Raw genomic sequence first — 13,459 nt, 5'->3', positions numbered from 1 at the left:
TGTTAAGCAATTGAAATAAGTAATGTGACTTATTTGTTTAATTTTAATTTAAATGTCAACAAATACATACAGATATTAATTACTATATTAGGCTGTATAACTATCCTAAGAGGATAGGTAACTTGCTCAGGTCCATAATAATAATTCAAAATTAGACCCATGTTACTCCTAACCTCATATTTTTTCCATTTTGCCATACTACCTCATCAATAAAAGTGAATAAGTTTGTGAAGACAGTAAGAAAAAATGGGTGGATCCTATCCTACTGAGCTGGAAATAAAGAGAAGGTATTTAAGTACTTTTCAAAGTATATTAACTTTTTAGGTTGCTGCTCCACACTCTGGGCACTAAATCTTAAATATCAGGCAATACTTATTAATATCTTTCATAGTGTACTTACTATTGCATAATATGAAGTAACATGACTATACTCTGGGAACATTAGGGTGCTGAAGAAATTTTCAGATAGTAGCATATTTCAAAGTGTTGGGCGTGGTGTTTATGTAGTGAGAAAAGTCCTGAGTTCATGTCCCAGAACCTCCCTGAATATGCTAGGGTATGTGTCTGTGATCTAGGGCTGTTTGAAACTGGTGGTAGATTGGAGCATGAGGACTCTGTTGTCTGTATCTCTGCCTTGAAAAGCAATAAATAAATAAACTTCTAAAACAAGTCTTATATCTAGGGAGTAATGTAGCCAAGTATTTAAAAACTAGCTTTTAAATGTTGTAAGAAATGATATCCTACAAATAATAACTTCAGAGCTTTTATTAGTAAAAGTTTCTCAGGTTTATAGGGGAACACACATCAGTTTTAATATCTTTTCTATTGATATAGATTTGGAATAAATATCTTGTTGTTTCATTAGTCAATACTGAATGTATATAAGAAATCAAAAGTGATGTCTTTGGGGAGACAGGGCTAGATAAATCATTCTTCAATGCTGTCACATGTGCTAGGAGGAGTAATGAAGGGAGAGAAAAGTAAAATTTCTCTTGTTAATGTTGAGTCTTCATTTTACCTTATTTCTGGAGCATCAATCTGAATCAGGGTCATGATCAGTTTAAGCAGGAAATTGCTTAACTTCCGCCTATATAGCTATTTTTACACTGCTCAAAAAAAATATTGAAAACCATGCCATTAATTAGGTATAAGCACTTTGTCAGTGTTATCAGAGAATATTTAGAATTCTTTGGTGAATATTTTTGTCAGGTCTTGGAAATTACATTTGCGTGTGAGCCAAAAGCTTGTCCGTTTCGGTGTCCTTTGTCAATTTGAGCAAATATCTTTTCCATATAAAGAATCAGACTTTAAAAAAATACATTTATTTACTTATTAATTTATTATTTTTATTTTTTTAATTTGCTATAGGGCATGTGTGCTCATCAGAAAGCGATGAGAGTGCGAAAGAGAGAGAAAATGAGAAAGCAAGCTGCCAGGTCTGGACTTCATACTGTGGGTGTCCATGTCGGAATCCAGCATCCATCCTAACCACTGTGCCACCCACTGGCCCAGAAATCAGACTTTTAAAATATTTGTTTCTTGAAAAGATGTTCATTTGGCCTTGTTGAATGGATATTCTTTGGGAATTATTTTGGTACCTTAATCACATTGGAACAGTTAGTTCTTATTGCCAGTAATTTTTCTGCATTCTATTTTTTATTTTTTTTAAGGTTTTTGCCATAGGATGAGTACTTGCTGGAGAGAGCAACCCAGAGACAGTGATAGAGAAAGTGAGAAATCACCCCCCGGAGGAATGGCCATGCCACAATCCATTTTGGGCACACGTGCCGACATGCCCATCATGATTTTCAAGCCACCGGGTCCAGGACTCAAACCATGGGTAGCCATCTGGGAGTCCAGCAAAGTAACCACTATACCATCTGCTGGCCCCTCTGCATTCTATTTTTTGAAGTATATTTATTCAAAGAGAGTGAAAGAGACAAAGGGAGAGAGAGAAAAAGCATTCTCAAAAGGGTTTCATATCATGATCTACTCCCAACTCGAGCTCTCTAGCCAGCCAGGATCATGGGCATGTGTGTATGTACCTGGCATGTACAGGTTGACCCAGAAACCAAATCCGAACCTTCCATGTGGCTTCCAGCATTGCAGAATGTGTGCTATTATTATACCATCCTACATACTTTAAAAAAATTATTTATTTTTTATTATTATTATTTTTAAATTTTACCAGAGAGAGAGGAAAAGTGAGAAAGCAAGCCACCAGGTCCAGGACTCGAATTGTGTTAGCCACGTGGGAGCCCAGCACCTTGACCACTATGCCACCTGCTGACATCCCATCCTACATTCTTAATTCAGATCAGATTACATTGAAAACATGATCACTTTTTGCTTTAGATTAAGCATGGAATTGGTAAAAAGGAATGTATTGGGAAAGTTAGGGGCAAGACATTTGTAATAGAAGGAAATTATTTCTATGAATAATGTAAATAGAAATTATATTTCAAGATACAATCTGCATCACCTGATACTTTAGACCACCCTTACAGTTACTTTTTCCCTAGTATTTAGCAACTTGTAGTGTACCATGTAATTTTTTTGCATAATTTTTATTATGCTTATTGTCTGTCTCCTCTCCACTAGAATATCAGTTCTAAAAGAACAGGGATCTTGGGAACCAGCAGTTAGCATAATGGCTGTGTCGCTGGACTCCCACGTAGTCGACCGCGGTTCACGTCCCGGACCCGGTGGCTTAAAACTCACGCCGGGCGCATGTGCGTGCGTGCCCAAGATCCTGAGAGGAGAATGGAGGAGAAGGGATTGTGGCGTGACCATCCCCCCTGGGGGGTGATTTCTCGCTTTCTGTCTCTATGTCTCTCTGTCTGTCTGGCGAGCGCACATGCCCTATAGCAAAAATCTCTCCAAAAAAAAAAAAAGGAAAAAAAAAAATGAAAAGAACAGGAATCTTGGGTTTGTTCATTATAGTATCATAAGCACTGAAGACCAGGGTTTGATACATGGTATGTAGCGGTTTGATTAATATTTGTGGACTCAGTGCCCCAGGGAATAATGGTTAAGGCAGCATGATCCAACATGGCTGATCACTGGGTTTGAGTCCTGGACTCTGCAGGTTGAGAAATACACTGGGTGCGTGTGCATGCCTGTATGCCCAAAATCCTGAAAGGAGGAGGAATATAGGAGAAGGGATTGTGGCATGACCATTCCCATTGGGGGTAGGAGGTGGTATGGTTTCTCACTTTCCCTTTTTCTCTGTCCCTCTGGAGAGAGCATGTACCCTGTAGCAAATTGAAAACAAAAATATTTGTGGACTGGGTGGATATGATAATCAATCCTACTTCATCTCTCAAATTTTGGTAATTATATATTGTTATTTTCCATGTGCAACAGGTAGTTAATAAATAGTACTTTATCATCTAGTATGAAAAGAGTATTTTGGTAACTATGTCTTAAAATTATATGAAATAATTTGGAGTGCTAGAGTATTTAATATATGTATGTGAAACCAGTAGTGTTCCTGAGATGCCCACCTCCAAATTTATCAGGAAATAGAAGATGGGAAGCTTTTTAATTAAAGCAGTCTTTTTGATATGACTTTTTCAGATGGGAAAGCTGACAACCACACCTGCAGGTCTAATATACACATCTATAAGTGTATATGCGGCCAAAGAAGAGGAATCCAGAAAGCAGCTAGTGAAACCAGAGCAGGTAATTTGTCTAAAAAAGTTTATGAATTTTGCATAACATAAAGATGATGCAAAAGCCATGTATTTTTGTTGTTTTTATGTTTTTTAGTTATTTCTACGCAAAAATGTCTTTGAAATCTTTGTTAGATACATTTTATATACTGAGAGAAATAGTCATAAGGTATCTCAAAATAAACATGATATTTAACCAAAACATCTAAAATTCTAAGTCCAATGAAAAATAATTAGTGATATTTCTTAATAAGTAATAAATTAGTAGTATTGGTCTTAGACCTTGTAGGCAGTTTAATTTTTCTTTTTTTTGGTACACTTAATATTGAGAAGTGTCAGCTTAAGAAAATCATTAAGATCTATTTTAGAAGTGACCTTGACTATTTTTTACTTCTGCCTTCTGAATGATACTATCCCCTCTACAGTAAGCACATTTAGTGGCCATTTATCTCTAAATGAATAAAACTCTGGTTAAAGGAGCCTAAGGAACTCATTCTAGTTAACTGGAAGCTCTCATTCAACGTAAGGTCCTTCCTTATACAAGACTTACACCTATCGCATAACAACTTCCACCCATTGGTGCTATATCTTCTGCATTAGTAAGCTACAGAAATATTCTCATCTCTCTTCCAAAAACCATCCCTTCAGATGTCAGTTATACTTTGACTAATTTTGCTTCCTAGTTAAGCATATTAGTTCACTTTAACCATCTCTCATATGTTAGAGCTTTGAATCCCTTCACTGTTCTAATCATTCTCTGCCAAACACATTCAGGATGGTAAGAGTTTTCTCTAGGAATATTTTGACTACTGCAGGTGATAGATTCTGACTTCTGTTGTAGGATATATTACTTTAATACTGCCAAAGATCATTAGTTTTTATGTTTACAAATTAAATTATACTTTATCTGAAATGCTTGGGATCAGAAGTGTGTTGGATTTGAGATTTTTTTCAGATTTTGGAATATTTTCACATATCTAATGAGATATCCTGGGAATAGGACTCAAATCTAAACACAAAATTTACTTTTCATATACACTTTTACATAGCCTGAAAGTAATTTTATACAATTTTTAAAGTGATCGTACAGTAGAGTTGAAATTCTTTTATCATAAATCTTTCAAATATGTTTAAATTGTTCATGCCTAAGAAAGAAAATACTTAGGGAACCAGCAGTTAGCGTAATGGCTATGTCGCTGGACTCCCACGTAGTCGACCGCGGTTCACGTCCTGGACCTGGTGGCTTGAAACTCATGCCGGGCGCGTATGCGTGCGTGCCCAAGATCCCGAGAGGAGAATGGGGGAGAAGGGATTGCGATGTGACCATCCCCTCTGGGGGGTGATTTCTTGCTTTCTGTCTCTATGTCTCTCTCTGTCTGTCTGGCGAGCGCATGCGCCCTATAGCGACAAAAATAAAATGAATAAAAAAGAAAGAAAATACTTTAAAACACTGGTTCTTAACCATTGTAACAAATGAGATTCTGATTAAAACTTTGGATGCTCTTCCCAGAAATGTACAGATACAAAATTTTACTTACCATAAACCATAGATACAGAACCTCTTCTATAAACTGTTAATCTGGGACCAGCAATTAGCATAATGGCTATGTTGCTGGACTCCCATCTAGTTGACCGCGGTTCAAGTCCCGGACCCAGTGGCTTGAACTCACGCCAGGCACGTGTGCGTGCGTGCATGCGTGCATGCATGCCCAAGATACTGAGAGGAGAAAAAGAGAAGGGATTGCGGTGTGGCCATTCCCTCGGGGGGTGATTTCTTGCTTTCTGTCTCTCTGCCTCTCTCTGTCTTTCTGGCGAGCGCACGCGCCCTATAGCAAAAACCTCTCCAAAAAATAAATTAATAAAAATAAACTGTTAATCTAATTTGTACTGCAGTATAAATTAAAAATTAGCATGCTGTGATGAGATTAGGGGAGAGACTAAGAACACTTAATGTCTGTTTAAAGTTTGAAACTGAAGAGTAGAGAGTATGGGGACATGATATATAAACATGAGGAAGGGGCAAACCCCCTCACAACCAGTACATTCACATTCATGCCCCTTTTCTGTGGAAATATCTTGACATGCAGTGTACTTGCCTTTTATATTTAAAATAGATCTTTAATATAAAATATGCATCTCTGACCCTCCTAATTATACATAGTTGACAGCTTGATGAATTTAAATGTAAGCATTAGTTTGGAAAGAGAAACATAAAATCTATTTAATCATAGTATGGATAGCAAAGTATCCTCAAATGGTAAAAGAAAGACTTTTGTGACCTAGTACTATAAATGTTTTACCATACTGACACTGTCTCTTTTTTTTATTTTACTTTTAAAAGTGGCAGATATAAATATATGTTCCTTACTTTATGCAATAGGATGTTTTTGTTTCTTTTTTTTTTTAAGCTTATTTTTGTCATGAGCATAGTGATGGAGAGAAAGCAACAACCAAGAGGGTCTCATGCTATGATCCCCTCAAGCCTTCCTAGCCAGTCAGAATTATGGGCCTGTATAGGTTGACCAGGTACCCAAACCCACAATCTGCCATTTTAATCCAGCATCATTGAGCAGTGTGTTACTGTTGCATTACCTAGGCTGCCAAAATGATATTTTGAAGTAATACAAGGCATCTTCAAAAAGTTCATGAAAAATGCATTATGAAAAACTATTAATGGAGTTAAAATTTTTTGAACAAAATCAACTCATACTTATGTACTGTTACATGTGTGAACAGGATCTAGGTAGAGGCGCTAAATTTTGGTGGGTTTCCTTTGATATACAATTTAAAATTTTTTGTTGTATTTACTTGGCTTTTCAATTCCATGACACTAATAATCATCTGTACACATAAAATTACTGAAATGATTTTATTCATTTCATCTTTTAATATACATTACATACATTTATAGGAAAAGGCAATAGAAGAATATTAGCAGATTTTAAAATGGCATATAGGCCCTTAAATGTCTTGCTCTCTATTTTTTTCCTTAATTCCCTCCTCCCACTTTCCCACCCCCCATCCTCCCATACTGTCTCCAGTATCCATAAGTGTTCTCCACACTTTTATTTCCTCCAGCCATTCCATTTCTGCCATAGAGTGTGGGCATTCAGTATGTAGTAAGTGGGGCCATACAATGTTTCTCTTTTATGTAAAATAAATTTAAAACTAATTTAAAAAAATTGCATGTAGGCAAAACACTAATATTTATGTCTTTTAAACCTGTTTTATAGTGATATATAAGGAAACATTTTACAAATCATAATGCTTTCATAATCTTTCAGGAAAAGATCACATTAAAACCTCTATATGCTTCAATGTAAATGTATTCTGAGAGCCACAGTAGGAAAAATTAATGTTCTTATTTTTATCTTTGGAATTATTAGTATGTTTATACTTATTTAGTATATCCTTAACATTTTCCATCACTGTGGAAAACCATAAAGTTAGTAAACTAAACTAGACTATTTTATTTTACTTTCATAAATATTAAAGGCACTAAGATTCAAGCATCATTTTGAAAAAAAAATCTCTCTCAGAGCAGCATGAATTCTGCTAAAATTGAAACAAGAATAAACATCAAATTTTGTATGAAAGATTTATGGGGACAATGCCTCAAGGAAATCAATAGTTCACAGATCAATAGCATCATTTTTTTTAAAGAATTGTTTATTTAATTTTATTTATTTATTCATTCATTTATTTTAATTTGACCAGAAGAAACACAGACAGAGAGAGAAAGTGAGAAAGCAAGTCACTAAGTCCGGGACTCAAACCATGTCGGCCATGTGAGGGTGCCCAGTGCTTTGGCCACCATGCTACCTGCTGGTTCCCAATAACATCATTTTAAACAAGTAGAATCAAGACCCTGAAGTATTTCTTGAAAGAGTTATAACAGATGAAGCATGGCTTGACTAGTACAGTCCTGAATACAAAGCACAACCAAAGTAGATAATGTGGAAATGATTCAGCCACATTGAAAGTAGACCAGTTAAGAGCAAAAGTCATAGAACGGTCTTCTGGGATGCTCAAGGCATTTTGTATCTTGACTTTCTAGAGAGGTATAAAATGATAATATCTGATAATGAAAATGTTTTAAGAAAGTTAGTTGAAGCTAAGTTAGTTGAAGCTTTAGTATAAAGATGCTTGGAAAAGCTTTGCCAGAGAGTCTTTCATCACAACAATGTGTCTGTTCATTCCTCTCATCAAACAAGGACAATTTTGCAAGAGTTTCTATGGGAAATCATTAGGCATTCACCTTACAGCCCTGATGTGGTTCTTTGACTTCTTTTTGTTTTCTAATCTTAAAAAAAAATCTTTAAAAGACACCCATTTTCTTCAGTTAATAATGTAAAAGAATGAAGGCCCTGGTATATGTTATGGAATAACTGAATCTAGTTAATTAGCATATACATTACCTCACATAGTCATTTTTGCATTCAAAACAGTTTATATTCACCCTATTAGCATTTTTTCAAGGATACAAAATATTTTTAATAATAATCTCATATTTATTGTTGGTAAAGGATCAAATCCAGGGACCAGCAGTTAGCATAATGGCTATGTTGCTGAACTCCCATGTAGTTGACCATGGTTCAAGTCCCGGATCCGGTGGCTTAAACTCACGCAGGGCACATGTGCGTGCATGGCCAAGATCCTAAGAGGATGGAGAAAGGATTGCAATGTGGCCATCCCCACAGGAGGGTGATTTCTTGCTTTCTGTCTCTCTGTCTGTCTCTGTCTTTTTGGTGAGGCACACACCCTATAGCAAAAACCTCTCCAAAAAAAAAAAAAGGATAAAATCCAAAGCTATTTATCATGTAGTTTATTGTTCCCTTGCTACTGATTTATAAACATGATTCTTCCCAATTACATTTTCATCAAACTTCATAGGAAGGTGCTATATATACCCTGAATATAAAAGCAAAAAAATTGCTTTTATATTTTTAAAGGAAATAAGAGCTTATCTGGTTAAACTTTTTTTATAGTTATTTTTATTTATATTTGTTTTTATTAAATATTGATTAGAATCGAAACGTTGTTTAGCCAATATATGGAAGATATAAATAATAAATATAGGGTAATGGTGATGGACAGCCATGTACCTATCACCCAGTTAAAGGAAAAAGTCTGCAAAATCTCCTTTATCTTCATGCCATTCCATTCAGAGATAATCACTTTGCCAAGTTTTGAATATTACTCCTTATATTTCTATATAATTGACTGTAGGTATCTGTATTGCTAAGCAATATTTTTTGGGGGTATTAGACATGTTTGAACTATATACTAGTGGAAACATGCCTGTGTGAAGGTTTCTACATCTTACCTTTTTAGATAAGCATTATATTCATGAAATTTGTTCAAATTTTTCCATGAAACTGTAATTTATATATTTTTCCTAATGTATATTTTATAATATAGATACACCCAATTTTTAAAAGAATTATTTAAGTATATTCATTCATTCATTCATTCATTCCTTTTAATTTGACCAGAGAGAGACAAATACACACACACACACACACACAGAAAGTGAGAAAGCAAGCCACAAAGTCCAGGACTTGAACTCCGGTCGGCCATATAGGAGTGTCCAGTGCTTTAACCACCATGCCACCTACTGGTCCCTAATACATCCCATTTTAATTAATTATTCTGCTGGTGGACATTTGAATGGTTTCCAGGTATTTGCAGTTAAAGTGTTGCTATGAACATTGTTGTACATATCTCCAGGTACATAAGAACTGTACTTTCTCTAAATATATCTAAGAGTGGAACCATTGACTCATGCTATATGTGGCATCACTTCATTTCTGGCCTCTGAGCAGTACATATATTCAGTTTACCACATCATCTCTGTATTTAAGATGGTTTTAAAAATACTTGGGAACCAGCAGTTAGCGTAATGGCTATGTCGCTGGACTCCCACGTAGTCGACCGCAGTTCGCGTCCCGGACCCGGTGGCTTAAAACTCACACCGGGCGCGTGTGCGTGCGTGCCCAAGATCCCGAGAGGAGAATGGAGGAGAAGGGATTGTGGCGTGACCATCCCCCCTGGGGGGGTGATTTCTTGCTTTCTGTCTCTATGTCTCTCTGGCGAGCACATGCACCCTATAGCAAAAACCTCTCCAAAAGAAAAAAAAATACTTTAACAGCATTTTAAATTATTTTTAGGAGAAAGGTTAAGATTCCTGTTGCATTATGTTGCTGAGAAAGGCTGTCCAGCTATTTTGTATTTGACATTTTTTTCCCTCTAGCTACCCATATGTACTGCCCCACCTCTCCAGTCTAAATATGGTTTTCTTTTTACTTCTATAAACTATGACCTGGATCTCCAAGCCCTAGTAGACCAGAGAATGAGTAACTGGGCTCTTCCTTGTCCAACTCCAGGAGACACTATTCACAGGAAGGTGATGCCATCCCCATAGCATTTGTTTGGATTGTCAAGTGTCCCTTGGAGTTGACAAAGTTGACCATAAGTCAAAGGTGCTGCATAGATATCACAGACAGATATGAATGATGCAAATCTTATGACCTTTCACAAATTTCACTTCCCCATGAAATCTGTATTAACTTTTCCTGTCCAAAGTGTCCATTACATTCATCATATGTTTTGGTTTTTGTTTGTATTCCATTTCTTTTAGAGGTTTTTGCCTTAGAGTGTGTGCACTCACGGCGAGAGAGAGAGAAACAGACAGAGACAGAGAAATCACCCCCCCAGAGGGGATAGCTACACCATAATCCTTTCTTCTCTATTCTCCCCCTGGGATCTTGGGCGCGCATGCACACACTCCCAGTGTGAATTTTGAGCCGCCGGGTCCAGGACTAGAGCCATGTTCTGCCACGTGGGAGTCCAGTGATGTAACCACTACAAAATCTTCTAGCCCTAATATATTCCACTTTTTCCCCAACAAAAACTTTATTCAGGGGACCAGCAGTTAGTGTAATGGCTATGTTGCCGGACTCCCACGTAGTCGACCGTGGTTCAAGTTCCGGACCCAGTGGCTTAAACTCAAGCCGGGTGCATGTACGTGCGTCCCGAAGATCCCGAGAGGAGAATGGAGGAGAAGGGTTTATGGCGTGGCAATCCCCCCTGGTGGGTGATTTCTCGTTTTCTGTCTGTCTTTCTGGAGAGCGCATGTGCCCTATAGCAAAAACTTCTCCAAAGAAAAGAAAAAAAAAACTTTATTCAGTTTATTCAGAAAACATTGGCAAAATAAATTTCAGTTGCAGCTCACATGTATCAAAAATACAGGTGATATTTATAACAATTATTTACAGTTACAAATTAATGATAAACTAATTTTACAAAAGATTGTAAACATTTTGCACACTAGTCAGTTTTTCCTTTTAGGCAGGGTGCTTTTTTTTTTTTCTCTCTTTTTTTTTTCCTGGAGAAGTTTTTCCTATAGGGCCCGTGTGCTTGCCAGAGAGACAGAGGGAGACAGAAAGTGAGAAGTCAACACCCCTGGGGGGTTGGCCATGCCGCAGTCCCTTCTCCTCCATTTTCCTCTTGGGATCTTGGGTACACATGCACCCGCACCTGGTGTGAGTTTAAGCCGCCGGGTTTGGGACTCGAACTATATTCAACTATATGGGAGTCCAGCGACATAGCCATTACGCTTACTGCTGGTCCTGGCAGAGTGCTTTTTGATGACAGATAAATTAACAGGTACATATTAATGTGAACTATTTCAGACAATACAGAAAAAAAAGGTTTTGATTTTTTTTAATAAACACATGTTTATCATTTATAATCTTTTTTCTTTTTCTTTTTTTTTCCATATCCACCCTCCACTGATTCTCTGCCAATGACTTTCCCACCTTACTGTCACTGGCATCTGCACCAATCCTCTGCACCATCACATCTTCAACTTGCTCAACCTCTGCCATGAAGTGTGGATACTCAGTACAAATTGAGTGGGGCTAATACACTGTGTACCTCCTCTTTTTTTTTTTTAAGAGATTTTTGCTATAGGGCGCATTCGCTTGCTGGAAAAACAGAGACAGAGAGACAGAAAGTGAGAAATCACCACCCAGGGTGGATGGCCATGCCACAATCCCTTGTCCTCCAGTCTCCTCTCACGATTTTGGGCACACACGTACACACACTCCTGGCCTGAGTTTTAAGCCACTGGGTCTGGGACTAAAACTGCAGTCGACTACATGGGAATCCAGTTATGTAATCATTACACCCTCTGCTGGTCCCTACACTGTGTATCTTTTAAAGTCTGGCTCACTTTACTCAACATTAAATCTATATTCATCCTTTTTGAATTGAATGATAGGATGTCATTGTTTCTTATAGTTGTGTAATATGCTATAGTATATATATGCCACAGTTTTCAACACAGTCATCAGTTTTTGAATACTTACTTTAGTTCCTTATTTTAGCTATAATAAATAATGGTACAATAAACTTGCATGTGCAACTGTCTTTCCAATTGAGTATTTTCTTATCCTTTGGGTAGATACCAAGAAGTGGGAGTGCTGGGTCATATGGAAGTTCTATTTGTAGGATTTTGAGAAATCTCCATATTGTTTTCCACAACAGTTGGACTAATTTACATTCCCACCAGCAATGTAAGAGAGTTTCCTTTTCACCACAGCCTCACCAACACACAGCATCGCCAACATTTATCACTCTTTATTTTTTTAATCCTGGTCATTCTTATTGGAGTTCAATAATACCTCATTGTAGTTTGAATTTGCATTTCCCTGATGACAAGAGACATTGAACATTTTTTCATATGGCTATTGGTTGTTTCTAAGTCTTCCTTGGAGAATTGTCTGTTCAATTCATTTGCCGATTTTTTAACTGGGTTATTATATTTTTTTATGGGTGAGCCACTTGAGTTCCCTTTATATTCTAGATATCAGTCTCTTATCTGAGGAATATTTTGCAGATATTTTCTACCATTCCAAAGGGTATATTTTCACTTCAGGTATAGTGTTTTTTGCTGAGTGAAAGCTCCTTAGCTTGATGTAATCCTGTTTGTCTATTTTAGAGATCATTGCCTGTGCTTTAGGGGTCTTATTTAAGAAATCTTTACCTACTCCAATGTCTTCAAAAGTTTGCCCTACACTTTCTACCAGCTGTTCAGTGGTTAGAGGCTTTATGTTTAAGTCTTTCATCTGTTTTGAATTAATTCTAGTTAATGGTGAGAAATAGTGGTCCACTTTCATTTTTCTGTGAATGTATATCCAATTCTTCTTCCAACATCATTTGCCAAAGAGACTCTTTTTTCCATTGCATTACCTTATACTTTTTATCAAAGGTCAGTTGACTGTACGATTTGGGGTTTACTTCTGGATTCTCTATTCTGTTCCATTGATCTATGTATCTATTTTTATGCCAGTACCATGCTGTTTCAGTTATCACTGTTTTGTAGTATACTTTAAAGTCAGATATTGATATGCCTCCTAGCTTATTATTTTGATACAGTATTTCCTTGTAAATATGAGGTCTTTTTAAATTCCAGACAAAGTTTATAATATTTTTTTTCTATTTCTGTGAAGAATGTCTCAGGTAATTAGATCAGAATTGCATTAAATATGTAAATTAATTTGGGTAGGGCTGACGTTTTGATTATATTGATTCTTCCAATCCAAGAGCAAGGGATATCCATGTTTTTATATAATACTCAATTTCTTTCTTCAGTTTTCCTTGTAAAGGTCTTTCACTTCTTTGTTTAGATTTATTCTTATGTATCTTATTTGTTTTGTAACTATTTTTAATTGGAATTCTTTCTTTACTTCTTTCCAGTCTGTTTATTATTGTTGTATAAA

General features: G+C 36.5%; 1 pseudogene; it reads left to right on the top strand.

Annotated features, from left to right (window-relative positions):
* Nucleotides 1-268: 268 nt before the first annotated feature.
* Nucleotides 269-13,459, top strand: part of LOC102478561 (MICOS complex subunit MIC27-like) — a 37,711-nt pseudogene continuing 24,520 nt past the window's right edge.

Source organism: Tupaia chinensis, unplaced genomic scaffold, assembly GCF_000334495.1.
Source record: "Tupaia chinensis unplaced genomic scaffold, TupChi_1.0 Scaffold143610_1, whole genome shotgun sequence".
Classification (NCBI taxonomy): Eukaryota; Metazoa; Chordata; class Mammalia; order Scandentia; family Tupaiidae; genus Tupaia; species Tupaia belangeri.
This window is presented reverse-complemented; position numbering and strand designations above follow the sequence as displayed.